We start from the raw sequence: 25,876 nt of genomic DNA, 5'->3' as shown, positions 1-25,876 counted from the left end.
TGAGCCATGTATCATTGGTGATTAATTTCTAAATGCTCCTGATTAATGGATCATCACGAGGACGGTGATCGATCCGATCAGTGCACAGATCACTTTCCTTCTGGATGGACGAGACTTGAGTCCACAGTGTAGGGACACTGAAGTGATAGTGCAGGTGCTTGTTAGAGAACAAGGGTACTGAGCGTGACCAAGACAAGAAGTCACTTGGATGTCTATCCACTCGTGAGTGACTTGCTTGATGTTGCAGTAGTATGACTGGTCCTTTGACCTATGGTGCTTCAGCTACTCACAGTGAGGTTATTGTAGTTTGACTACACGTATACATGGTCTCTAGTCATATGGGTCCTTGTAGTGTAGATTGGCTGCAGTAAGTTCACTGTAGGAGTAGGGTATGCACTTACATGGAATCTATCGACCTTGATAGAAGAGGAGTGATCCTATGTGATTTATTAGACTGAGTTCTAAGACCTTGGCCAGGGCAGTAATATAAAGTGGAGAAAGAGTTTTCCACTATCGAACTCGAGTCGAATAAATCTTGATATATGACAGACGAAGGGTTTGACGAGTTATCCATGACCTCCGTCCTGTAGGGATCCACGATAGTAGGACTGTATCACACAATAACTGTACCTAGAGGTTCATCATTCTATTCTACTAGGTAGCCACTACATGCTGCTAGGTATCACTGGTGGATGGTGGGACTCACAGGGATTATCTCGATGATCGATAAACCCTAAAGAGTAGAATTGGAATCGTTCCAATCCATTGAAAGGAGTTTTCAATGATATTGTGTTAGAGATCATAATATATCTCACTACCAGTCAGAGTAGAACCTATGGGGTCACACACATAGAAGTAATGACCGATCCGATGGTTGAATCGTGATTAGGAATCACAAGTAATCAATTTGATTGATAATAGTTGAAGAAGGAACAAAGGGAATTGATTAATTGGACTTAAAACAAGAGTCCTACTTGAGTAGGATTCATAGAGTCCTAATTGGATTAGGACTAGAAATCCTACTTGGACTGGGATTCCTACTTGGACTGGAAATCCTATTTGGAGTTAGGACTAGGAGTCCTACTGGAGTAGGATCATAGAGTCCTAATTGGATTAGGACAGGAATCCTACTTGGACTGGGGATTCCTACTTGGACTGGGAATCCTATTAGGAGTAGGACTAGGATCTACTTGGAGTAGGATTCCTATAATCCTAATTAGATAGGAGTTTTGAATTAAATTTGGATTCCTACTTGGAGTAGGATTCCTAGAGTCCTAATCGGATTAGGACTTCGAATTCAAATTAGTCCTAATTGGATTAGGACTAGAATTAAACAAGTCCTAATTGGATTAGGATTTCTAAGTCCAATTAATTATTAATCAATGAATCAAGATGGCTCCTAATTAGATTAGGATTGAAGAGTTCAATTGAGTCATGGTTCATTCAAGTTCTAATTGGATTAGGACTAGCATAGATTGAACCCAATTGGATTCATGATTTGGACTAAACCAAATAGGAGCCCTAGATGCTATTTAAAGAGGAGGCTTGGGGGCTGACCTAATTCATATGAGAAGCTCTCCCCTTGTGGCCGTACGCCCCCCTTTCTCCTCTCCTCTTGGATCAAGCCCGCAGCAAGAAAGAAAAAGATCCATGGTGGTCTCCTTCTTCCTCCTCCGTTTGGGATTCAACGCAAGGAAAGGAAAGGCTGCATCTAGCTTTTTGGATCTTCTTTCCTTGATCCTTTCATCTTCTTCCTCCTCCCTCTAGCATTCAAGAGTTGAAAAGAAAGGGAGGTGATCAGCCATCAAAACCAATTCTCTGCAAGGGAGCTAGCACCCCGGGGAGATTAGAGCGATTGGATCGGTCCTCTGCTTCGTGTGGATACCCGTAGAGGCCGGGCACTTGAACGGCTTCAGCGAACCTTCATTCCTAAACCACGAACTTCAGTTGCGGTGATCATCTACCCGGCACAAGGTGAAGATCTGATCTTCTAAATGTTTTAAAAGGTTTTTTAATCCTTATCTATCTACGAACGGTTTTTGAACAACGTTCATGGGCGGATGAACGGTTGATCCCGCGCATGCCTCTTCCGCTGCATCTGAATTTTTTTAAATTTCAGCGGCATGATCGGGGTTTTCTAACAGTGGTATCAGAGCCTTGGCTTCATAGATTAAGGTAAGGATTAATTATTAATAGGCTTATAGATCTGAAAATTGAAAAGATTATGCATGCTGAAAATTTTCTGCATGCAGATTTTTTCTAGGGTGCTGATTTTTGCATGCTGATTTTTATGTTGATAAAAAGATGATTCAATTGCATTGTTAATGGGATTACAAAGTTTAGAATCATGATTAGCATGATCAGCAACCTATGGCATGAGATAATCAATTAGATTTCAGATTCTGAAAATTATAATTGCTGCATGTGGTGATGATCATAGGATTCAAACCCTTTTGGTTATTAAATATAAAGACCTACGATGTGATCTGCAATGTCATGTAATTTTTTCAGATGCTTGTATGCATCTTATTTGATGTTTTGAGAGGCCTGCGTGCCTCCCTAAAAGAAGATGTAATTTATTATTCATTTTTATTTTACATCTGGTTGTATTTCTGTGATGTGATGTACGTCAACGATCAAGTTGAAGACAAGGCATGAGATGAACAGGGGTCTAAGCGGTTGATGGGCGATTGGATCAAGAGTTGGTCAAGATCGAATCAAGAAAGCTTGGAACCAATTCAATGAGTTGAAGACTAATTGATCGATTGACGTGCATGTGCTTGTAATACGACCTAATTAGAATCCATGATCATCACCCCATTTAAAGTTTAGCTTTAAATTATTGCTGGCGATTATAAACTGCCTGCAATGTGCCCGTTTGCATTGTTGATGTGAATGAGAGTCGGGGTAGATAGGTTTACATGTGATGTAGCAAACCCAATTGAGACCTAAATTTAAAACCTCCTCAATCAAGTCGAGAGTGAACCAACATGAGCGAGTCATATTAGATTAATTGATCTAATTGGTGTCTAGGAAAGCATGAAAGGTGGTTACTTAATTAGGACCTTACTCTCTGAGTAAGGGGAGCCTCCCACCTGCTTACCTGGCCAATTGTTCGATTACCTCTTATGAAGAGCTCAAGTTGCAAACACTAAGACCTGATTAACCAATATTAAGTTCAATAGGTCTTCCACTGTAGTAGAGCTGCTAAGGCCTTTCTGATGTGGATTTGTCTCGGCTGGATACAGTGGTCAAGTTGCATCGGGGGGCTGGACCTCTCTTATAGACATGAGATGTTGTAGGATAAAGGTGGGGTTGGGCACCAATAACTGTTAGTGAGGACCCAATGACGACTTTATTCCTTTCGGTTTATACGGTGGGTCTGACTTAACTAAGAAATGGGACCAATAACTGTTAGGTGAGGTTTTCATGGCTTAGAGACCAAGTTACACTGCAACATGCTTGAGAAGCATTGTACAAGAGTTGTACATTCAATCAATCTATGTGTCACCAATACTGTTAGGTGCAGGTGGCATGTACATCGGTGGGACCGCAGTACCCACTAAGAAACCCTAGTGTGTGGGATTTCCGTTTTCCTACCAGGGGAGTGTGAGGAATTCGAGAAAATAGTGGGAGTTACATTTGTCTAAAAAGACCTTAGAACAGATTAGGATCAAGTACAAAAGTCTAACTAGAATCTTTACTCTCTGCAGTCATAATGTCAGCCTCAAACCCCTTTGACCCGTATTCTTGAGACCAACGATTGACCGAACCCAATTACAAGGAACTGGCTTAAAAACTCAAAATTATTTTGAGCTGTGAGAAAATAGGCTACATACTCGATTCAGATTCCCCACACCTCCAACACGTCCTACTGATGTTCAGCGACAGATGCATCAAAAGTGGATGGATGATGATATTAGAGTTCAAGTGCTATATATGGCATCCATGTCCAATGAACTCCAATGCCAGTATGAGAATCTCAAACTGCTAGGGACATACTAGCACACCTGCAAGAGTTGTATGGTGAGCAGAGCGCACAGCTCGTTTTGAAAGTGTCCAAGAGGCTCTTCAAGACAAAGATGCGCGAAGGGCAGTCTGGTCCATGATCACGGTCTGACTATGATCAAGGACTTAAGGAGCTTGAGAAGCTCAGAATGAACATGCACAAGGAATTGCAAGTGGATTTCATCCTACAGTCACTTTCTGATTCATTTGGTCAGTTTATAGTAAACTACCAACATGAATAAGATGAATGCACTAAGACTGAACTGATAAATATGTTGGTAACTGCTGAGGGAGCCTTGAAAGGTTCAAGGGGCAATGTCCTTGCTGCTGAGTTGACTTCTGGTTCCAAGACAAAGTCTACTTGGAAGAAAAAGAAGCCTGCTAAGAAGCAGAAGAAAGACAAGAAGCCAAAGAAGGAAGTTCAAAAGAAAAGGGCCAATGACAAAGAAAAATGTTTCCACTGCAATGTTCGACGGCCACTGGAAGAGAAACTGTCCTTCATACCTCGAGAGCCTGAAGAACAAAAAGGCAGACAGTCCTTCAGAAGGTATGTCAGATATGCTTAGGATACTTAGGGACTGTTACCTACTGCTAGCAGAAATTTTGATTTCTGTATTTTGTTTAGCATAGGAAGAGTTTTTGTAAAACTACTGTTCTATTTATTTGATAAATAAATGGTTTCATGTGGTTTTATGACTGACAGTCTTATCACTTACATATAGATATATCGGTGAATGTATCTGAGCAAATAGTGAGTGCCATAGGATCAAGAAGATCTAGAGATGAGATAAACCAGCAGTATTTGTGGCACCTCAAAATTGGCCATATAGGAGAAGACAGAATAAAACAAATTGGATAAACATGGGCTTTTGGGCTCATTGACTTTCGAGTCATATCCGATTTGTGAATCCTGCCTTCAAGGAAAGATTGCCAAATTATCCTTTGTAGGACACAGGGGAGGTCCACTGAAATACTTATCCTAGTACACACAGATGTGTGTGGCCCATTCGATGTGCAGGCTAGGGGTTGTAATTTTTACTTCATTTACCGATGATTTCTTTTGGTATGGATATGTGTATGAGACACAAGTCTGAATCTTTGAAAAGTTCAAAGAGTTCAGAAATGAAGTAGAAAAACAAACTGGAAAACCCCTTAAGGCTCTTCGATCAGATCGAGGAGGAGAATACCTTAGTGGGGAATTCCGGAACTATCTCAAGGAAAACGGCATAGTCTCACAGTGGACACCTCCAGGTACACCTCAATTCAACGGGGTGTCAGAGAGGAGGAATCGGACCCTATTGGATATGGTCAGGTCCATAATGAGCTTCACTGATTTACCTATGTTTCTTTAGGGAGATGCCTTACTCACAGCGATTTATTTATTGAATAGAGTTCCCTCTAAATCCGTTCCTACCACACCGTATGAGATATGGCATGGTAAGAAACCAAGTCTTGCTCATCTCAAGATTTGGGGATGTCCGACCCACGTCAAAGACTATAGGCAGACAAGTTAGAGGCTAGGACCATAAGTGCTCGTTTATAGGATATCCTAAAGAGTCATTAGGATACAATTTTTCCGTCTCAGAGGATCACAATGTGTTTGTGAGCCGTCATGCCATCTTCTTGGAAAACAGTTTATCCTTGATAGAGGCAGTGGGAGAAAATTGAGCTTGAAGAGAAAGTCTCTGAGAAGCAACGAGTCATGGGATCCTATCGAACCCATTCATACAGAGCCAGTACACGATGTCCCTCAACCACCTCGCAAATCTAGTAGGGTCTCCCATCCTCCCGATAGATACTTAGGTATACTAGAAGAAGATATCGAGGAAATGTTCCTAGTGGGAGATAGGGATCACACGCAGGATCCCAAAACCTACAACGAGGCGATATCTGATATCGATTCCGAGAAATGGTTGGAAGCTATTTAAATCAGAGTTAGACTCCATGCATTCCAACCAAGTCTGGACCTTAGTAAGATCCACCAGAAGGTATTGTACCTATTGGATGCAAATGGATCTACAAAAGGAAGATAGGTTCGGATGGAGAGGTAGAGACCTATAAGGCAAAGCTTGTGGCGAAAAGGTAAAGTCAGCGCGAAGGCATTGACTATCAGGAGACCTTTTTCACCTGTAGCCATGCTGAAATCCATCCGAACATTGCTTGCCATTGCAGTATTTCATGATTATGAAATCTGGCAGATGGATGTGAAAACAGCTTTCCTGAATGGATATCTTGATGAAGACATCTATATGGAACAGCCTTTGGGTTTCACTTCCAGTGATGGAGATCACAAGGTCTGCAAGCTGCAAAGGTCCATCTATGAACTAAAGCAAGCATCTCGAAGTTGGAATACTCGTTTTGATGACGCAATCAAAACGTTTTGATTTTATCAAAAATGAAGAGGAACCGTGTGTTTACAAAAGGGTTAGTGGGAGTACTGTCGTATTTTTCGTACTATACGACATCCTCCTGATAGGGAATGATATTCCCATGCTAACCTCGGTCAAGGTCTGGTTGTCAAAAAGGTTCTCCATGAAAGACCTTGGGGAAGCATCCTATATTTTGGGAATAAAGGTCTATAGAGATAGATCTAAAAGGATGCTTGGCCTATCACAGAAGATGTACATAGAGGAAGTGCTGAAAAGGTTCAGCATGGAAAACTCTAAAAGGGGTCTCTTACCCCTAAGGCATGAAATTAATCTCTCCAAAGAGATGTACCCCAACACATCTGAAGAGATTCAACGCATGAGCAAGATCTCCTATGCATCAGCAATAGGGAGCCTCATGTATGCCATGCTATGTACATGACTTGATATAGTACATGCTGTGAATGTCACGAGCATATGTCAATCATATCGAGGCAAAAAAGCACTGGATAGCTGTGAAGAACAGTCCTAAGTACTTGAGAAGAACTAAGGACATGTTCTTGGTCTTTGGGAGAAGATCAAAGTTGAAGGTAGAAGGATGCACACATATTGATGATAGAAAGTCTACTTCAGAATATGTGCAATGGTGGTTCAGTAAATTGGAAGAGTTCCAAACAACCGATCATTATAGATTCTACCTTAGAAGCTGAATGTTAAGCCGTATCTAAGGGTGCAGTGGAAACCTTCTGGTTAAAAGTTCATTGCAGAGTTAGGTGTAATGTCATTAGATGCCATACTGCGATAACATTGGCACCATAGCACAAGCTATGGAGCCAAGGTCTTATCAGAAGTTCAAGCACATAGAGCGGCCGCTTCCACTTCATACGCGACTATGTTGAGAAGAAATATGTAGAGGTGCAGAGAGTAGACTCCGCGGATAACGTGGCAGACCCGTTCACTAAGCAGCTAAGTCAGCAAAAGACTGAAGCCCACCTTGAGAAGATGGGGCTTAGATATATGACTGATTGGCTTTAGTGCAAGTGGGAGATTGTTAGATGTATGCCCTAGAAGCCAATCTGGCTGACACATTGTTAATTCTAGGGACATAATTTTGTACTTGACTATTTATTATCGAATAAATAAAAGGCATCTTTTCATTCATATTATTTATGTGTCTATGAATCATCCAAGAAATTAATAAGATGATGATGCATATTCTCAAGAGTTGAGAATTTGAGCCATGTATCATTGGTGATTAATTTCTAAATGCTCCTGATCAATGGATCATCACGAGGACGGTGATCGATCCGATCAGTGCACAGATCACTTTCCTTCTGGATGGACGAGACTTGAGTCCACAGTGTAGGGACACTGAAGCGATAGTGCAGGTGCTTGTTAGAGAACAAGGGTACTGAGCGTGACCAAGACAAGAAGTCACTTGGATGTCTATCCACTCGTCAGTGACTTGCTTGATGTTGCAGTAGTATGACTGGTCCTTTGACCTGCGGTGCTTCAGCTACTCACAGTGAGGTTATTGTAGTTTGACTACACGTATACATGGTCTCTAGTCATATGGGTCCTTGTAGTGTAGATTGGCTGCAGTAAGTTCACTGTAGGAGTAGGGTATGCACTTACATGGAATCTATCGACCTTGATAGAAGAGGAGTGATCCTATGTGATTTGTTAGACTGAGTTCTAAGACCTTGGCCAGGGCAGTAATATAAAGTGGAGAAAGAGTTTTCTACTATCGAACTCGAGTCGAATAAATCTTGACATATGACAGACGAAGAGGTTTGACGAGTTATCCATGACTTCCGTCCTGTAGGGATCCACGATAGTAGGACTGTATCACACGATAACTGCACCTAGAGGTTCATCATTCTATTCTACTGGGTAGCCACTACATGCTGCTAGGTGTCACTGGTGGATGGTGGGACTCACAGGGATTATCTCGATGATCGATAAACCTTAAAGAGTAGAGTTGGAATCGTTCCAATCCATTGAAAGGAGTTTTCAATGATATTGTGATAGAGATCATAATATATCTCACTACCAGTCAGAGTAGAACCTATGGGGTCACACACACTAGAAGTAATGACCGATCCGATGGTTGAATCGTGATTAGGAATCACAAGTAATCAATTTGATTGATAATAAGTTGAAGAAGGAACAAAGGGAATTGATTAATTGGACTTAAAACAAGAGTCCTACTTGGAGTAGGATTCATAGAGTCCTAATTGGATTAGGACTAGAAATCCTACTTGGACTGGGATTCCTACTTGGACTGGGAATCCTATTTGGAGTAGGACTAGGAGTCCTACTTGGAGTAGGATTCATAGAGTCCTAATTGGATTAGGACAGGAATCCTACTTGGACTGGGATTCCTACTTGGACTGGAAATCCTATTAGGAGTAGGACTAGGATTCCTACTTGGAGTAGGATTCCTATAATCCTAATTAGATTAGGAGTTTTGAATTAAATTTGGATTCCTACTTGGAGTAGGATTCCTAGAGTCCTAATCGGATTAGGACTTCGAATTCAAATTAGAGTCCTAATTGGATTAGGACTAGAATTAAACAAGTCCTAATTGGATTAGGATTTCTTAAGTCCCAATTAATTATTAATCCAATGAATCAAGATGGCTCCTAATTAGATTAGGATTGAAGAGTTCAATTGAGTCATGGTTCATTCAAGTTCTAATTGGATTAGGACTAGCATAGATTGAACCCAATTGATTCATGATTTGGACTAAACCAAATAGGAGCCCTAGATGCTATTTAAGAGGAGGCTTGGGGGCTGACCTAATTCATATGAGAAGCTCTCCCCTTGTGGCCGTACGCCCCCTTTCTCCTCTCCTCTTGGATCAGCCGCAAGCAAGAAAGAAAAAGATCCATGGTGGTCTCCTTCTTCCTCCTCCGTTTGGGATTCAATGCAAGGAAAGGAAAGGCTGCATCTAGCTTTTTGGATCTTCTTCCTTGATCCTTTCATCTTCTTCCTCCTCCCTCTAGCATTCAAGAGTTGAAAGAAAGGGAGGTGATCAGCCATCAAAACCAATCTCTGCAAGGGAGCTAGCACCCCGGGGAGATTAGAGCGATTGGATCGGTCCTCTGCTTCGTGTGGATACCCGTAGAGGCCGGGCACTTGAATGGCTTCAAGCGAACCTTCATCCTAAACCACGAACTTCAGTTTGCGGTGATCATCTACCCGCACAAGATGAAGATCTGATCTTCTAAATGTTTTAAAAGGTTTTTTAATCCTTATCTATCTACGAACGGTTTTTTGAACAACGTTCATGCGATGAACGGTTGATCCCGCGCATGCCTCTTCCGCTGCATCTGAATTTTTTAAATTTCAGCGGCATGATCGGGGTTTTCTAACAGTAAGGTCCATGTAACGAGCTTTGGGTCAATGATTCTTGATCCAGTTGGCTCAAGGCATTAGGTGAAACACCCCTCGGACTTAATTACTCGAACCAGATTACGCCACGAGGCCAGACTAATCACTTATTTCAGTTATTTTCACCTTTTTAAGCGAACACTCGCTGCTTTGTAGGCAAGAGGCCCAGTTACTCAGTGAAGACAAACTGTATTATTTCTCTCTCTCTCTTATATATATATATACATATGTAACGTGACTATATTGTGACTATAGGTCAACCAAGGTCAGAACATAAGGCACCCAGGTGATCTAGCCGGAAATTTCAAACTCTATCTTTATGTGAAAACCAAATCATAAACTTTAGGACAAGGACACTCGTACGTTTCTTGCGAATAAGGTCAACAAACAAATAGGTAACACAAGTGAACTCCTGAGGCCTTCCTATTGTCATTGAATACTTGTGTGGGGATTTAATATTAGGTCTCTAATAAGTCATAATGTGCTCCTTGTCTTAATAGCTGCACATGTTTATTTGCTTAGAAAAATTAAAGTGGTAATTAAATGCAACAAAATATATTTTTGTTATTATTATTACTATTATTATTATATATATATATTATTTTTTTATTATTATTTTTTTTAATAGATTTTTTTTTTTGAAATGATATGACAATTGGTATGATATATAGAAAAATACAGTAATCTCTCCCCCCCAACTTAATTTCAACATTGTCCCCAATGTTGCAATATGAATGCATAAAATATGGCATTAATGATTGTATGAAGGATAATAAGACTGAAGGTGAGAATTTACCTGATAGAATGATTGCATACTGTTGTTGCTCTCCAATTGTCATATTAACAGAAAATGAAAGAAAGACAAATTATGATACAAACAGAGGATCTCTAGCAGATACAGAGATCAATCCTGATAAACAGGATCTCCCAGATTGGTCGATTCAACCTCTGGGGTAAAGTTATTCAAAAATAACTTCAAACGTTGGCCATTTACTTTAAAAATATTACCGGTGTTTGGATTCTCTATCTCAACAGTTCCATACGGATAAACAGTTTTAACTATAAACGGGCCGGTCCACCTAGATCTCAATTTTTCTGAAAATAAATGAAGTCTTGAATTATACAATAGAAATTTTTTGTGAAGGCTCAAATATTTTTCTTATAATATTTCTATCATGAAAGACTTTCATTTTGTTCTTATAAATTCGAGCATTCTCATATGCTTCATTCTTGATTTTCTCTAGTTCATTAAGTTGAAGTTTGCGTAGTGAACTTGCCCTATCCATATCAAAATTAAATCTCTTAATAGCCCAGTAGGCCCTATGCTCCAATTCCACAGGCAAGTGACACGGTTTGCCAAAAATAAGACGGTACGGAGACATACCAATCGGGCTTTTAAAAGCAGTACGATAAGCCCAAAGTGCATCAGTTAAATGCAAAGACCAGTCTTTGCGATTTGGGTTAACCATTTTTTTTAGAATATTCTTAATTGATCGATTGGATACTTCAACTTGTCCACTTGTTTGTGGATGATAAGGGGTGGCGACTTTATGGGTGATTCCATATTTTCGCATTAAAGCCTCAAAAGGCTTATTACAGAAGTGTGAACCCCCATCACTGATGACGGCTCGAGGCGTTCCAAATCTGGAAAAAATGTTTTCATTTAAAAATTTTAAAACAGTTTTATGGTCATTATGTTTGCAAGGAATTGCCTCAATCCATTTGGAGACATAATCTACAGCTACTAAGATGTACAAATTTCCGAATGAAGGAGGAAATGGACTCATAAAATCTATTCCCCAACAGTCAAATATTTCGATAATTAAAGTTGGATTGAGGGACATCATATTCCTACGAGTTATCCCACCTAACTTTTGACAACGCTCGCAAGCTTTGCAAAAGTTATGGGAATCTTTGAACAAGGTGGGCCAATAAAACCCGCACTATAAAATTTTTGCAGCCATTTTCTTAGTAGAGAAATGACCACCGCAAGCTTCAAAATGACAAAAGGAAATGACACTAATAAATTCGTCATTAGGTACACATCTCCTAATAATTTGGTCTGGGTAGTATTTGAAAAGATAAGGGTCATCCCAGAAGAAATTTTTTATTTCGGTCAGAAATTTTCTTTTGTCCTGTTTATTCCAATGAATCGGGAGTTCACCCGTGACAAGAAAATTTGCAATGTCTGCAAACCAGGGTGACGACGTGATCTCAAAGAGTTGCTCATCAGGAAAAGTGTCTCTTATGGGTGAATTGTCTATGGAATCTGGAAGAGTGAGACGAGACAAGTGATCAGCTACTACGTTCTCTACCCCCTTTTTATCTCTTATTTTCAGAAAAAATTCTTGGAGCAGAAGGATCCACCTAAGCAAACGTGCCTTAGCATCCTTTTTTGAAAGAAGGTACTTAAGGGCAGCGTGGTCAGTGTAGATAATGATTTTGGATCCAATCAAGTAAGACCTAAATTTGTCTAGTGCAAATACTATGGCAAGTAGTTCCTTTTCCGTAGTGGTGTAATTCTTTTGTGCACTATTTAAAGTCTTACTTGCATAGTAGATAACATAAGGCTTCCTTTCTTTTCTTTGCCCTAGAACTACCCCAACTGCATATTCACTAGCATCACACATAATTTCAAAAGGAAGCGACCAGTCGGGTGGTTGCATGATGGGAGCAGAGGTCAGCAAGCTTTTAAGTTTATCAAAAGCTTTTTGACATTCTTCAGACCACACAAATTGGGTTTCCTTTTGAAGGAGATTACATAAGGGTTTAGATATTGAGCTAAAATCTTTAATGAATCTCCTATAAAATCCTGCATGACCCAAAAATGAGCGTATATCTTTGACAGTTTTTGGGTTGGGTAAGTTAGCAATTAAGTCAATTTTAGCCTTGTCTACTTCAATCCCTTCAGATGAAATGACATGCCCAAGAACAATTCCCCTAGTTACCATGAAATGGCACTTTTCCCAGTTTAAGATTAGATTCTTCTCCTCACATCGAATTAAGACTAGCCTTAAATGGTCCACATAGTTTTCAAAAGAGGAGCCGAAAACCGAAAAATCATCCATGAAGACTTCCAAAAAACGCTCAACCATGTCAGAGAAAATACTGAGCATGCATCTTTGGAAGGTTGCAGGAGCATTACATAATCCAAAAGGCATTCTCTTGTAAGCAAATGTGCCGAAAGGACATGTAAAAGTGGTCTTTTCCTGATCTTCAGGATCAATTGCAATTTGGTTGTAACCTGAATAGCCATCTACGAAGCAATAAAATTTGTGGCCTGCCAACCTTTCTAAGATTTGATCAATAAAAGGTAGAGAAAAGTGATCCTTCCTTGTGACAGAATTAAGTTTTCTATAGTCAATGCATACACGCCAACTAGTGGGGACCCTAGTTGGAACTAATTCATTGTTGGCATTTTTGACTACAGTAACATCAGATTTTTTTGGGACTACTTGGGTTGGACTTACCCATTTACTATCTGAAATTGGGTAGATCATACCCGCATCCAGAAGTTTCAGAACTTTTGCCCTAACCACATCCTTCATGTTTGGGTTTAATCGACGTTGAGGTTGACGAGAAGGTTTGGCATTAGCTTCTAGGTGGATTCTATGAGTACAAATTGAGGGACTAATTCCCTTGATATCAGCAATTGTCCACCCTATTGCTCCCTTATGTTCCTTGAGAATTTCTAACAATTTTAATTCCTGATTTTGTTCGAGTTGGGATGATATGATCACAGGAAAGGTCTCTTCTTGACCAAGGTATGCATACTTCAGCTCAGATGGTAAAGGTTTTAGCTCAAGTTTGGGTGCTTGAACACTAAATGGTAGAGGACTATTGTTGCATGGAGGTAATTCTTCAAAACGAGATTTCTACCTATCTGTATCCAACAAAGGAGCTGAATCTAATATAGCACTGATTTCTCTAAAGTTTTGGTTGATATCTGTATTTCCGAAATGAGTTAGGCATGTTTCTAAAGGATCAGAAGAAAAAGATGGGACAAGAGCATCTTCTACAATGGAGTCGATCAGATTAACTCCATGAATCTCATCATTTTCGTTGTCATTATCGGGTTGTTTGCAAATGTTAAATATATCAAAATCTATAGTCATATTCCCGAATGACATTTTCATTATTCCATTTCGACAGTTGATCAAAGCATTGGAAGTAGCTAGAAATGGGCGGCCTAAGATAACAGGTATTGGAGTGGTACAATTTATGACAGGCTGGGTATCTAATACTATGAAGTCGACTGGAAAATAGAATTTATCAATTTGGACAAGTACATCCTCGACTACTTCTCTTGGTATCTTTATAGATCGATCAGCAAGTTGGAGAGTAACCTTGGTGGGTTTAAGTTCACCAAGTCCTAATTATTCATAAACTGAATAGGGCAGTAAGTTAACACTTGCACCTAAATCAAGAAGGGCTCATTGTATCCTGAAGTTTCCTATGATACAAGATATGGTAGGACAACCAGGATCTTTATACTTAGGTGGGGTGTTGTGTTTGAGAATAGCACTGACCTGTTCAGTTAGAAAAGCTTTCTTTTGTACGTAAAGCTTTCGCTTTATGGTACAAAGATCTTTTAAAAATTTGGCATAAGATGGGATCTGCTTAATGGCATCTAATAAAGGAATATTAATCTTTACTTGTTTAAAGATTTCCAGAATTTCTTGGTCAGGTATTCTCTTTTTAGCTGCAAGCAAGCGCTGAGGAAATGGAGCAACTATCTTGTGATGCAGTATTGGATCATCTTGTTCATTATCATCTTCATCCTTCTTTTCAATAGATTTTTCAGGTTTGTCATCTTTTGTCGGAATTTCTTTGTTAATTATTTTTCCGCTACGAAGGGTTGTGACAGACTTAACTTGTTCAAATTTTTGTTGGGATGAACTTGCTTCATGGACCTCATGTTGACCCTTTGGGTTAGATTGAGGTTGGGCTGGAAATGTTCCTTTTTCCCTAACATTGAGTTGAGCCTCAATTCTACCTACAGAATTTTTAAGTTCTTGAAGTGACTGCATGGTATTCTGATTTATTTGAGTCTGCCCTTGCATGAAGGTTTGCAAAGTATCTTCAAGGGATTTCCTATGTGGTGGCACATAAGGAGTAGGAACAGAATTTTCTTGAGATTCATTGGCAGTGGGTCCATGTCTCCAGCTAAAGTTAGGATGGTTTCGCCAATTAGGATTGTATGTTTCTGAAAATGGTCTTTTATAAGTATTGGTGAAATTTGCTTGATCATGCAACACTTCTTGAAAAGCAGGGATTGTAGGACAATCCTTGGTCACATGTGCATTACTCTCGCAAATTCCACATATACTTTCAACAATAGTTTGTGCTTTTCCTATATTGGCTTTGCTTAATTCCGTGGCTTCAACCTTCCTAGTCAGATTAGCAATTTTTACATTGACATCTTTATCATCTTTAATAAGATATATTCCTCCTTTTGCATTAGGTGCTATTTTAGATTTTTCATTTTTATCTGTTGTATCCCAAGCTTGTGCATTTTCTGCTAAAAGATCAAAATAATCCCAGGCTTCATTTGGTTCCTTACTCATGAATTCACCATTACACATCATTTCTACAAATTGTCTCATATTGGAGGACAAACCATCATAAAAGAAACTAATGACCCTCCACATTTCATATCCATGATGTGGGCAAGCAAGCAAAAGGTCCTTAAATCTTTCCCAACACTGAAAAAATGTTTCTCCATCTTTTTGTGTGAAGTTCATGATATTTCTTCTAAGTGTGTTTGTTTTATGTGTTGGGAAGAATTTCTTTAAAAATTCTCTTGTCATTTCTTGCCAGGTAACTATGGTCCTAGGCCTTAAGGAGTGTAACCATGACTTAGCTTTTTCTTTTAAAGAAAAAGGAAATAACTTAAGTTTAACTACCTCTTCAGTGACATCATTGAAATGAAGTGTTGAACACACTTCATCAAATTCTTTTAGATGCAAGTAGGGACTTTCAGAATCAAGTCCGTGAAACTTTGGGAGTAATTGGATTATTCCTGGTTTCATGTCAAAAGCTCCCGCAGCAGTAGGAATAACCATACAGGATGAGGTACTGGTCCTAGTGGGTTGTAGATAATCACAAAGCGTTCTAATAGGTAAGTCATCTTGAAATTCATTGTCTCCCTGATTACTACCATTATCTTCCATTTGATTATTTGAATTTTGAACAATTAAATTTTTATCTCTTGATTCAACTCAAAATAATCTATTCGTTTTATCTCTCTCCCACAACAGCATATACTGAAATTTATATATATATATATATATTTATATTTTGTTTTATTTTTTTATTTTTATTCTTATTTTATTTTATTTTATTTTTTTGGGTTGGTACAAGTACCACCTAAAGAGATCTAAACAAACACTCTAACAAAAATCTAATTAAAATTAAACATGCATTAAAACATCACCCAACAATTTCTAATGTTTTTCTAAAAATTCTAGACAGCTCCTAACTGGTTTGAAGAGGACACCTAAGCCTCCAATCCGGTCTAGTAACCTTAGTCGACCAGGTAAGCTCCCAGGTAAGTGGAGGGGTCATGATGCGTGTAGCAAAGGTCCCACTTAAAACCCACTTTTCTCGAACAGAAACTGTCTCCCTTTAATCACTTAGAGGGACAAAGCTTACCTAGACATCGACCTGGGCCATAGAGCGAAATTGGTGCAACTTTCAGTGGTCTTCGTCCTATTGAGCTCGAATATCCTTAGGGGCCAACTTCTAGTTGATTTTAATTAGGCTTAGGATATTTATGCACTTGGATGATTTTTGGGCTAAAGACGAGTGATGAAATCCCGACCTTATCTTTTTAATGGGTTCAGCCCTTAGATTATTTTATGCAAATGCTTTAATACTATATGCAACAATCAAGAAGATTTTTAACATTTTATGTCATGACATTAAATTGCATTTGAATAGTTGATCAAGCAAACTAGCTAAATTTTTATTTATTTATTTATTTATTTATTTTTTTATTAATTTAATTAATAATTTTTTAAAATTTTTTTAAACAAGAGTAAAATTCTAATCTAGGAAAAATAGTACTAGTATGAGCAAAACAGGAAAATTAATTTAAATACTCATGGCCGGAGTTCGTTCACTCCGGAAATCCAAAAATGTGATCTTGATTTTTCTCGTTACTGGTCCTGCTTTGTATCGTCCTTGAATCTGAAAAGATTTGAAATTTCGGCCGTGTTAAAAATAAAGAAAAATTGAAGAAACAGAAAGCAAAAATTGAAATTTGCAGCCTTGTTCTCGTTCGCACGTTGCAAATCTCCGGCAACGGCGCCAAAAACTTGCTACGATTTTAATCTTGCTCTTTTTAAAAGAGAAATTGAATGTAGGATACCCCAAGTATAGGGTGTAGCAAAGTAATATTCTCGGTGAGTCCGAGTTCGAATCCACAGGGATTTGACAGTGAACAACAACTAAAGGCTAAATAATATTCAGATTAAAAAAAATATATATAACTAAGGCATCAGGATTCAGCCTAGCACTTCATCATTCTTTTCTTAAAATCATATATTAATCATAATAAAATAGATTTAGTTTTATGGGCAGCATTACAGTAATTCTATTTTAAACTACAGGGATTTCTAAGCATCTGTTATACCCGGAGGAAATGACAAATCAAAGAAAATATATAAGTTTGAAATAATTTCTATCAATCTACTGCACCATAAATCAAATCAAAAATATTAAAATTCCATTGATGATTAAAGGAAATACATGAGAAAATGCTAGGCTTTTCCCTAGCCTTAGCTAAAAGAGATTTAGTTATCCATATGAGATGGAAACATTTTTATAAGAAGGATTAGTAAAGAATAACTTAAAATAAACATAAATCCCTTTTCTTTTTTTCTTTGGTTCAGAAAACAGGGTGCTCTGTTTTCTTCTCCCAGCTGCTTTCTCCCTTCCTCCGTGCCAACTCCCAGGGGAATGTAGTCGGTTGGAGAGAAAAAAATGAAAGGCCTCCTCTCTTCCGTCTGCCTCCACCGTGGTCTCCTCTCCCTTGCTCCGTGTCCTCCTGTCTCCACCGGATGTAAGATCAATCCCCCTTCGCCTCTTCTTCACCTGGGTCCTTTTATAGGCTGCGGTTGCTTGGGACGGTTTTGAACGCTGATGAGACGCGGCTTGGAGATGGAAAGTTGCTGGGAAACCATGGGTGTTGGGAAGACTCCTCAGATGGCTGGAATTTATTCGCTGGGAAGGGAGTGGAGGACTCGGCTAGATGAAATTGTGGAGTGATTGATTAAAACCCTATTTGATTTTAATGAGCTCAAAGCATTTGAGTATATTTCTTGTTTACTAATGAATTCAATTAAGTGTTTCAGTGAAAATCTTGTCTAAGTGTCTCAAGACTTGGTTCATAATTTTTGGATAAGTTAAGAAGTCAGCTTGAACCAAAGTCTGAGACTCGAGTCGACTCCAGAGTATCACGAGTCGACTCCAAGCGTATCAAGTTCACTGGCACGGGGTCGAGTCGACTCCCGATCTGTACGAGTCGACTCCGACTGAGAACAGACAGAAGAACAGAAAGCTTCAACTCAGAACCTGTCAACGAGTCGACTCCCAAAGTGCGCGAGTACTTTGCACCGTGGAGCTCATCAAGCATCTCGTCCACGGTTGGAATGGGGAATCGGTCTTTGATGGTGGCCTCGTTCAAGGCCCTGTAGTCGGTGCAGAACCTCCAAGACCCATCTTTCTTCTTCACTAGCAAAACCGGCAATGAGAATGGGCTAGTGCTTGGTTGGATGATTCCCTGTTTCAACATTTCTTCAACCTGCCTTTCAATCTCTCCCTTTTGGAAGTGCGCGTACCTATAGGGAGGTACGTTGATTGGCTTGCCTTCTTCCTTGAGCCGGATGAAGTGGTCGAAGGCGCGCTTGGGAGGGAGTGCGGTTGGCATGGCAAGGACTCCTTGATGTACTGCAAGCAACTTTTGTACTTGCGGTGGGAGTTCTTGCAAATCATCTTTTGGCTGCGGTTGAGGTCCCTCCGCAGCCACTCCTTGGTTGGACATCATAACGGCGAAGCAAAGTGCACCTCCCCGGCATAGGCGCTCGATCATGTTGGCTTCGCACGGTAGAGCTTCTTTATGGTTAAGTGCTGTTCACCGAGTCGACTCCAGGATAGTAAGAGTCGACTCCAAGAGGAACACAAAGAAAAAGTCAGAGAGCAGTTTTCGGGTCTGAGATTCGAGTCGACTCCAGTGAAACGCGAGTCGACTCCGATGGATGGCAAGTCGACTCCAAAGAAGGTGTGAGTCGACTCTCAGAGGAACACAAGAAAAAGTCAGAGAGTAATTTTCGGACTCTGAGATTCGAGTCGACTCCCGCAATATGCGAGTCGACTCCAAGACTCCGCGACCATCAACAGACAGAAGACCAAGTTACTGCCTCTGAGATTCGAGTCGACTCCCAGACAGCTCGAGTCGACTCCAAGACAGCTTCACATCAAAAAGGCAGAAGACCAAGTTTCGGAAACTGAGAGCCGAGTCGACTCCAAGGAAGTTCGAGTCGACTCCAAGACTGGACGAGCCAAAAGACAGAGAATCGGGAGTTCGGGCTCTGAGATTCGAGTCGACTCCCAGGACAGTCGAGTCGACTCGAGTGGATCAAATTCAAAATTGGATCCACGGACTTCAGTGGATGAGCCGACTCCGAAATTGCCAAGTCAGCTCCAAAAGTTGGCGAGTCGACTCCAGGTCAAGACGAGTCGACTCCCAGTCATGAAGGCAACTTTAATTCAAATTTGGAACAGTTGCCGAGTCGACTCCGGAAAAGTTTGAGTCGACTCCCGCTACAGCCGAGTCGACTCCTGATCGCGCGAGTCGACTCTAACCCATCAACGGACACATTGTCAGGCTGCGCAGAGTGTGCAGAACGAGCAGAAAAAGCTCTCTAACGGCTAGTTTCCGTGGGGGTTGGTTTAAATAGCCACAGAAGACTGTAGCAAGGCAGAGAAGAACCATTCCACTCCAACTAATCAAGCATTCAAGCTCTGCAACGTATTCTTCAACGAAAAAGAGGAAGATCTGCATTTACTGTATCCACCTACATCTTCCCAGCAATTAAAGCCTCCTTCTCCTGCATTCAAGTCGACTACACATTCAAGAGGAGACCCGAAGTTCAAGAAGCCCTTCCTCTTCTCCAACTTAAAAGCATTTGAGGGCTCTTAACTTCGTTATTGTTCATATTGCCATTTATCTGCTTTTGAGAAGCTGTATTTTTCTGTTTGTCTCTTTTATCTACACCTTTGTCTTTGCTTGGTTCAATCGGGGCATTGAATCAAGAGTATTGAGGTTGGTTGGTGAGCCGAGTGTAAAACCAACGTGTAAGGGTTCGATTGTGATCCCGGGAAAACAATCGGGGTTGGTTCTAGTCGGTGAGCCTGGGAAAACCGACCGAGTTCGTTGTGAGCTCGTAAAACAACAAGTTTGGTTGTGAGCTTGGAAAACAACCGGCTGTAATCCAAGGGGTTATAGTAAATTCCCAAGAGAGACTTGGGGAGTGGACGTAGGAGCAAGGGTTAGCTCCGAACCACTATAAAAGCTTTGTGTTTGTGATTGCTTGTCTCTTACCATTACTCTCATTCCATACACATCACAGCAACTAATTAATCATCTTGTAAAAAGCATTAATTAGTCACCCACAAACGCTTTAATAGTTAAAATTATTTTAAAACCCAATTCACCCCCCCCCTCTTGGGTTGTCTATCTGGGCAACAAGTGGTATCAGAGCCTAAACTCTTCCACCCAAGAGTAAAAGATCGAAATGACAACCCCATTTGGATCTTCCCACATTGAGGGTCAGTCCACCCAAAGACCCCCATTCTTTAATGGATCCGACTACTCATATTGGAAGGCTAGGATGAGAATATTCATCCAAGCCCAAGACTATGAGATGTGGACCATTGTAGTAAATGGCCCATACATCCCATCCATATATGTAGAGGGTGTCACGGCACCCAAACTAGAAAAGAATTGGGATGAACATGACATGAGGAAGGCACAACTAAATTCTAAAGCTATGAATGTGCTTTATTGTGCCTTAGATAGAAATGAATTTAATAGGGTCTCTACTTGCAATTCTGCAAAAGAGATTTGGGACAGACTTGAAGTGACCCATGAGGGCACGAATCAAGTCAAAGAATCCAAAATAAATATTTTGGTTCATAAATATGAACTATTTAAAATGGATTCTAATGAAACAATTACATGCATGTTTACTAGGTTTACTGACATTGTCAATGGCCTAAAAAGCCTTGGCAAGAACTATACTAACAGTGAGCTTGTCAGAAAAATCCTTCGGTGTCTACCAAGGTCATGGGAAGCTAAAGTGACCGCAATCCAAGAAGCCAAGGACCTGAACAAGTTACCACTTGAGGAGCTTCTTGGATCCTTAATGACGCACGAGCTAACCATGAAGCAACACAACGAGGAAGAGTCCTCCCACAAGAAAAAGGTAATAGCTCTGAAATCTACTTCATCTAACAAGGAATTATCTTGCAGTAGCAGCAGTGAAGGAGAAGAACATGAGGAAGATGATGGTGAGGCACTTTTTGTGCGCAAGTTCAAAAAATTCATCAACCACAAGAAGGCTTATCATCAAAGGAGAGGCCCCTCAAATTCCTACCGCAAGGACAAAGGTAAGGAAAGGGAAAATGAGGGGATTGGGTGCTATGAGTGCAAAAAGCCAGGACACATCAGAGCTGAGTGTCCCTTACTAAAGAAGGGCAGCAAGTACAAGAAGAAGAAAGCCCTTGTCACCACCCTATCGGACTCCGACACATCATCTTCATCATCGGATGAAGAACAAGAAGAGAAGGCCAATTTCTGCTTCATGGCCAATGAAAATGAGGAGTGTCTTGCAGCCAAGGTCAACAAAAACTGCTGGTATTTGGATAGTGGCTGCTCAAGACACATGACGGGTGATAAGGATCAATTTTTCACCCTTGAAGCTAAGAAGGGAGGTGCTGTGACTTTTGGAGACAACAACCAAGGTCACATCATTGGTATTGGTAAAGTTCAAATCACCCCTTCTACTTTTATTGATAATGTTAGATATGTGGATGGTCTTAAGCATAACTTGTTAAGCATTAGTCAATTATGTGATAAAGGGTATGATGTTATGTTTAAACCATCACTATGCATTATAACAAACCCTAATGACAATAGTTTAGTCTTTAAAGGAATTAGACGTGGAAATGTATATGTTGTAGACCTTGAAGATCTTGCAAAACATAACCAATGTTTAGTTGTTAATGAAACTAAAGATAATGATGCTAGTTGGTTATGGCACCGTAAGTTAGGTCATGCAAGCATGGACACAATAACTAAACTAGTTAAAAGAGATTTCGTGATAGGTTTGCCAAAATTAAAATTTGAAAAGAACAAAATATGTGAAGCATGTCAATTTGGCAAACAATCTAGGAACTCATTTAAATCCATAAAATGTGTCTCTACCTCTAGACCTCTAGAATTATTACACATGGACCTATTCGGACCAACTAGAACAACAAGCCTAGGTGGAAATAAATATGGTCTAGTTATTGTAGATGATTATTCTAGGTACACTTGGGTTATGTTCTTAGCACATAAAGATCAAGCTTTTTCAGTATTTAAAAAGTTTCATAAGGAAGTAACCAATGCTAGAGATACTTCAGTAATAGCCATTAGAAGTGACTATGGTACCGAATTTGAAAATCAGTTATTCAATGAGTTTTGTAGTAAAAAGGGAATAACTCATAATTTTTCTGCACCTAGGACACCACAACAAAATGGAGTCGTGGAAAGGAAAAATAGGACTCTAGAGGAAATGGCTAGAACTATGTTATGTGAAAGTAACCTCCCTAAGTACTTTTGGGGAGAAGCCATTAATACTTCTTGCCATTATTAAATAGAGTTTTATTAAGACCCATCATAAAGAAAACACCTTATGAACTTTGGAAAAACAGAAAACCAAAAGTTAATTACTTTCATGTTTTTGGATGTAGGTGTTTTGTTCATAATAATGGAAAAGATAATCTAGGTAAATTTGACTCTAAATCGGATGAAGGAATATTCTTAGGTTACTCTACAACTAGTAAAGCCTATAGAGTCTTTAATAAAAGAACCTTAGTTATAGAATAATCTATACATGTTGTATTTGATGACTCTAGTGACATCTCCTCTAGTAAGAAAGTTAATTTTGATGATGATGTTGAAATTCTTGAAGAAAAGATAGATGAGATGGCATTACAAGATGATAATCAAAAGTTGAGTGAAGGAGCATCATCAAGCCAAGAGGCTATTGTGGATCATGGGCTAACTAAAGCTTGGAGGTATGCTCACGAGCATCCTAAGGAACTAATTCTAGATGATCCATCTCAACCGGTTAGGACTAGAGCATCCCTTAGAAATTTAAATAACCATCTAGCTTTTGTCTCACACTTTGAGCCCAAACACATAGAAGAGGCCGAAAATGATGTAAATTGGATAAATGCAATGCAAGAAGAATTAAACCAATTTACTAGAAACAAGGTATGGAATCTAATAGAGAGACCTTCTGAATATCCTATTATAGGCACGAAATGGATTTATAAAAATAAACTTGATGAAAATGGAATTGTTATAAGGAATAAGGCTAGACTAGTAGCAAAGGGTTATAATCAAGAAGAAGGTATAGATTTTGATGAAACCTTTGCTCCTGTAGCTAGACTTGAGGCTATTAGACTATTATTAGCATATGCATGCTCTAAGGACTTCAAACTTTTTCAAATGGATGTAAAAAGTGCATTTTTAAATGGGTATATTAATGAGGAGGTATATGTAGAACAACCTCCTGGTTTTGAAAATCATCAATACCCTAATCATGTATATAAACTGAACAAAGCACTTTATGGTTTAAAACAAGCACCTAGAGCATGGTATGAGAGACTTAGCAAATTCCTATTAGAACATAAATTCTCTAGGGAAAATGTAGATACCCTATTTCTGAAAAAGCAAAACAAAGATATGTTATTAGTACAGATTTATGTTGATGATATCATTTTCGGTGCTACTAACAATCGCCTCTGCGAAGAATTTGCTGATTTGATGCAGAGTGAGTTTGAGATGAGCATGATGGGAGAGCTGAACTACTTCCCCGAGCTTCAAATCAAACAGTCTGAAGGAGGCATCTTCGTCAATCAAGCCAAGTATATCAAGGAGATGCTCAAGAAGTTTGATATGGAGGGAAACAAGTCAATCAGCACCCCCATGAGCTCATCATGCAAATTAGATCAAGATGAATCAGGTAAATCTGTAGATCAAAAACTTTATAGAGGTATGATAGGATCCTTATTGTATCTTACTGCAAGTAGACCTGATATTATGTTTAGTGTTTGCATGTGTGCTAGATATCAGGCTAATCCTAAAGAATCACATCTAGCTGCAGTTAAGAGAATTTTTAAATACTTAATAGGAACTAAGAACATAGGGCTATGGTACTCTAAAGAATCTAGCCTAAACTTAATAGGATACACAGATTCAGACTTCGCTGGATGTAAGCTTGATAGAAAAAGTACCAGCGGGTCGTGTCAATTTCTAGGAGAAAACCTTATCTCATGGTTTAGCAAGAAACAAAACTCGGTTGCATTATCTACTGCTGAAGCTGAATATGTTGCAGCCGGGAGTTGTTGTGCTCAAATCTTGTGGATTAAACAACAACTAGAAGATTATGGCATTAAACAAGATAAAATTTTCATTAATTGTGATAATACAAGTGCCATTAATCTAACTAAAAATCCAATTCAGCATTCAAGAACTAAACATATTGAGATAAGACATCACTTCATAAGAGATCATGTATTGAATGGTGATGTGACACTCCAATTTGTTTGTACTGATGATCAATTAGCAGACATTTTTACAAAACCCCTAAGTGAAGAGAGGTTTAGCGTGCTTAGGAGGGGATTAGGAGTGATTGATCCATCCTAGTGGTAGTTTCCAATAGATTCATTGATTCTGATGATTAGTTTGTGGTTAAAATAGAGTTTCTCTTCAATGATCATCAAATCAGATCCTAATTTAGTGATTTTCCCTCGTTTGGCACAAACGAAGCATGATTTTTAGGTGCGTGCCAAAGTTAGAGACGACTCGAGTAAGTTTCAGAGTCGGCTCCTAAGGGGGAGTCGACTCGCGCTTTTGCGGGAGTCGACTCGCAAAGATGGCAGCAGAGGGGGAGTTGACTCGCATATAGTCGGGAGTCGACTCGAAGTCTTCAGGCGCATAAGGAGAGTCGACTCGCGCATATTCTGGAGTCGACTCGAGGTCGAGTCGACTCGCGACTCAGTGGAGTCGACTCGCAGTCGGGATCCGACTTTTTAACCCTAGATTTGTCGTTTCGAAAACACTTTTCTCTCAAGCCGCCACTGTTCAAAAGCCCTAGAGCCGACTCCTAGGTCGTCCCCGATCGTCTCCAACCCCTTTTCCGTCGATCTTTCACCGGTTCTTAGGTTTTTCATCCATTCCTAGGTCGCCCCCGGTCGGTCCCAAGCCTCCTCCGTCGACCTTTCTCCGTCCTTTAGGTTTTTCATTCCGTCTAGGTCATAATGCCGCGTAAGACCGTTGTCCGGAAGAGGTCCCGACCCGAGGCCGGTCCCGAGCGGCGCTCCAAGGCGCGGCACGATCCCGCGAGGCAACGACCTCCGGCTCGTTCCCCGCCTAGGGCGGTTCCCGCGAGGCCATTGGCCGGGAAGGCCGTCACCACCGGGAGATATGTCGATTTCGACTATCTATCCCGGAAAGGGTTCACCATAGGTGATAGGCTTAGGGCACAGGGATTAGAGTACTTCCTCACTTTAGATCTCCCCACTTACCCTGGCCTTGTTAGAGAGTTCTATGGTACCGTCCATCGGGGAGATGGGGGTATCGAGGGCACAGTAGCCGGTGTCCCTCTGTTTGTTACGGAGGATCTTATTGCCCACATCCTCCACCTTCCATTAGTAGGGGTGGCTCCCACACACCCTGAGGACAGGGTTGAGGCCCTTACGACCGTTCTAGGGCATCCACCCCAGTCACCTCTAGACGAGGTTTCTGCTAGCTCACTTCCGATTGAGGT

The 25,876-nt window shown here is 40.1% G+C and overlaps 1 non-coding gene across 1 annotated transcript; it reads left to right on the top strand.

The window, feature by feature from the left end:
* Window positions 1-15,425: 15,425 nt before the first annotated feature.
* LOC120109307 lies at window positions 15,426-15,532 on the top strand. Its single transcript, XR_005510248.1, has one exon. It is a non-coding gene; the product is annotated as a small nucleolar RNA R71 (small nucleolar RNA).
* The last annotated feature ends 10,344 nt before the right edge of the window (window positions 15,533-25,876 follow it).

The sequence above is a fragment of the Phoenix dactylifera genome, unplaced genomic scaffold (assembly GCF_009389715.1).
Source record: "Phoenix dactylifera cultivar Barhee BC4 unplaced genomic scaffold, palm_55x_up_171113_PBpolish2nd_filt_p 002009F, whole genome shotgun sequence".
Classification (NCBI taxonomy): Eukaryota; Viridiplantae; Streptophyta; class Magnoliopsida; order Arecales; family Arecaceae; genus Phoenix; species Phoenix dactylifera.
This window is presented reverse-complemented; position numbering and strand designations above follow the sequence as displayed.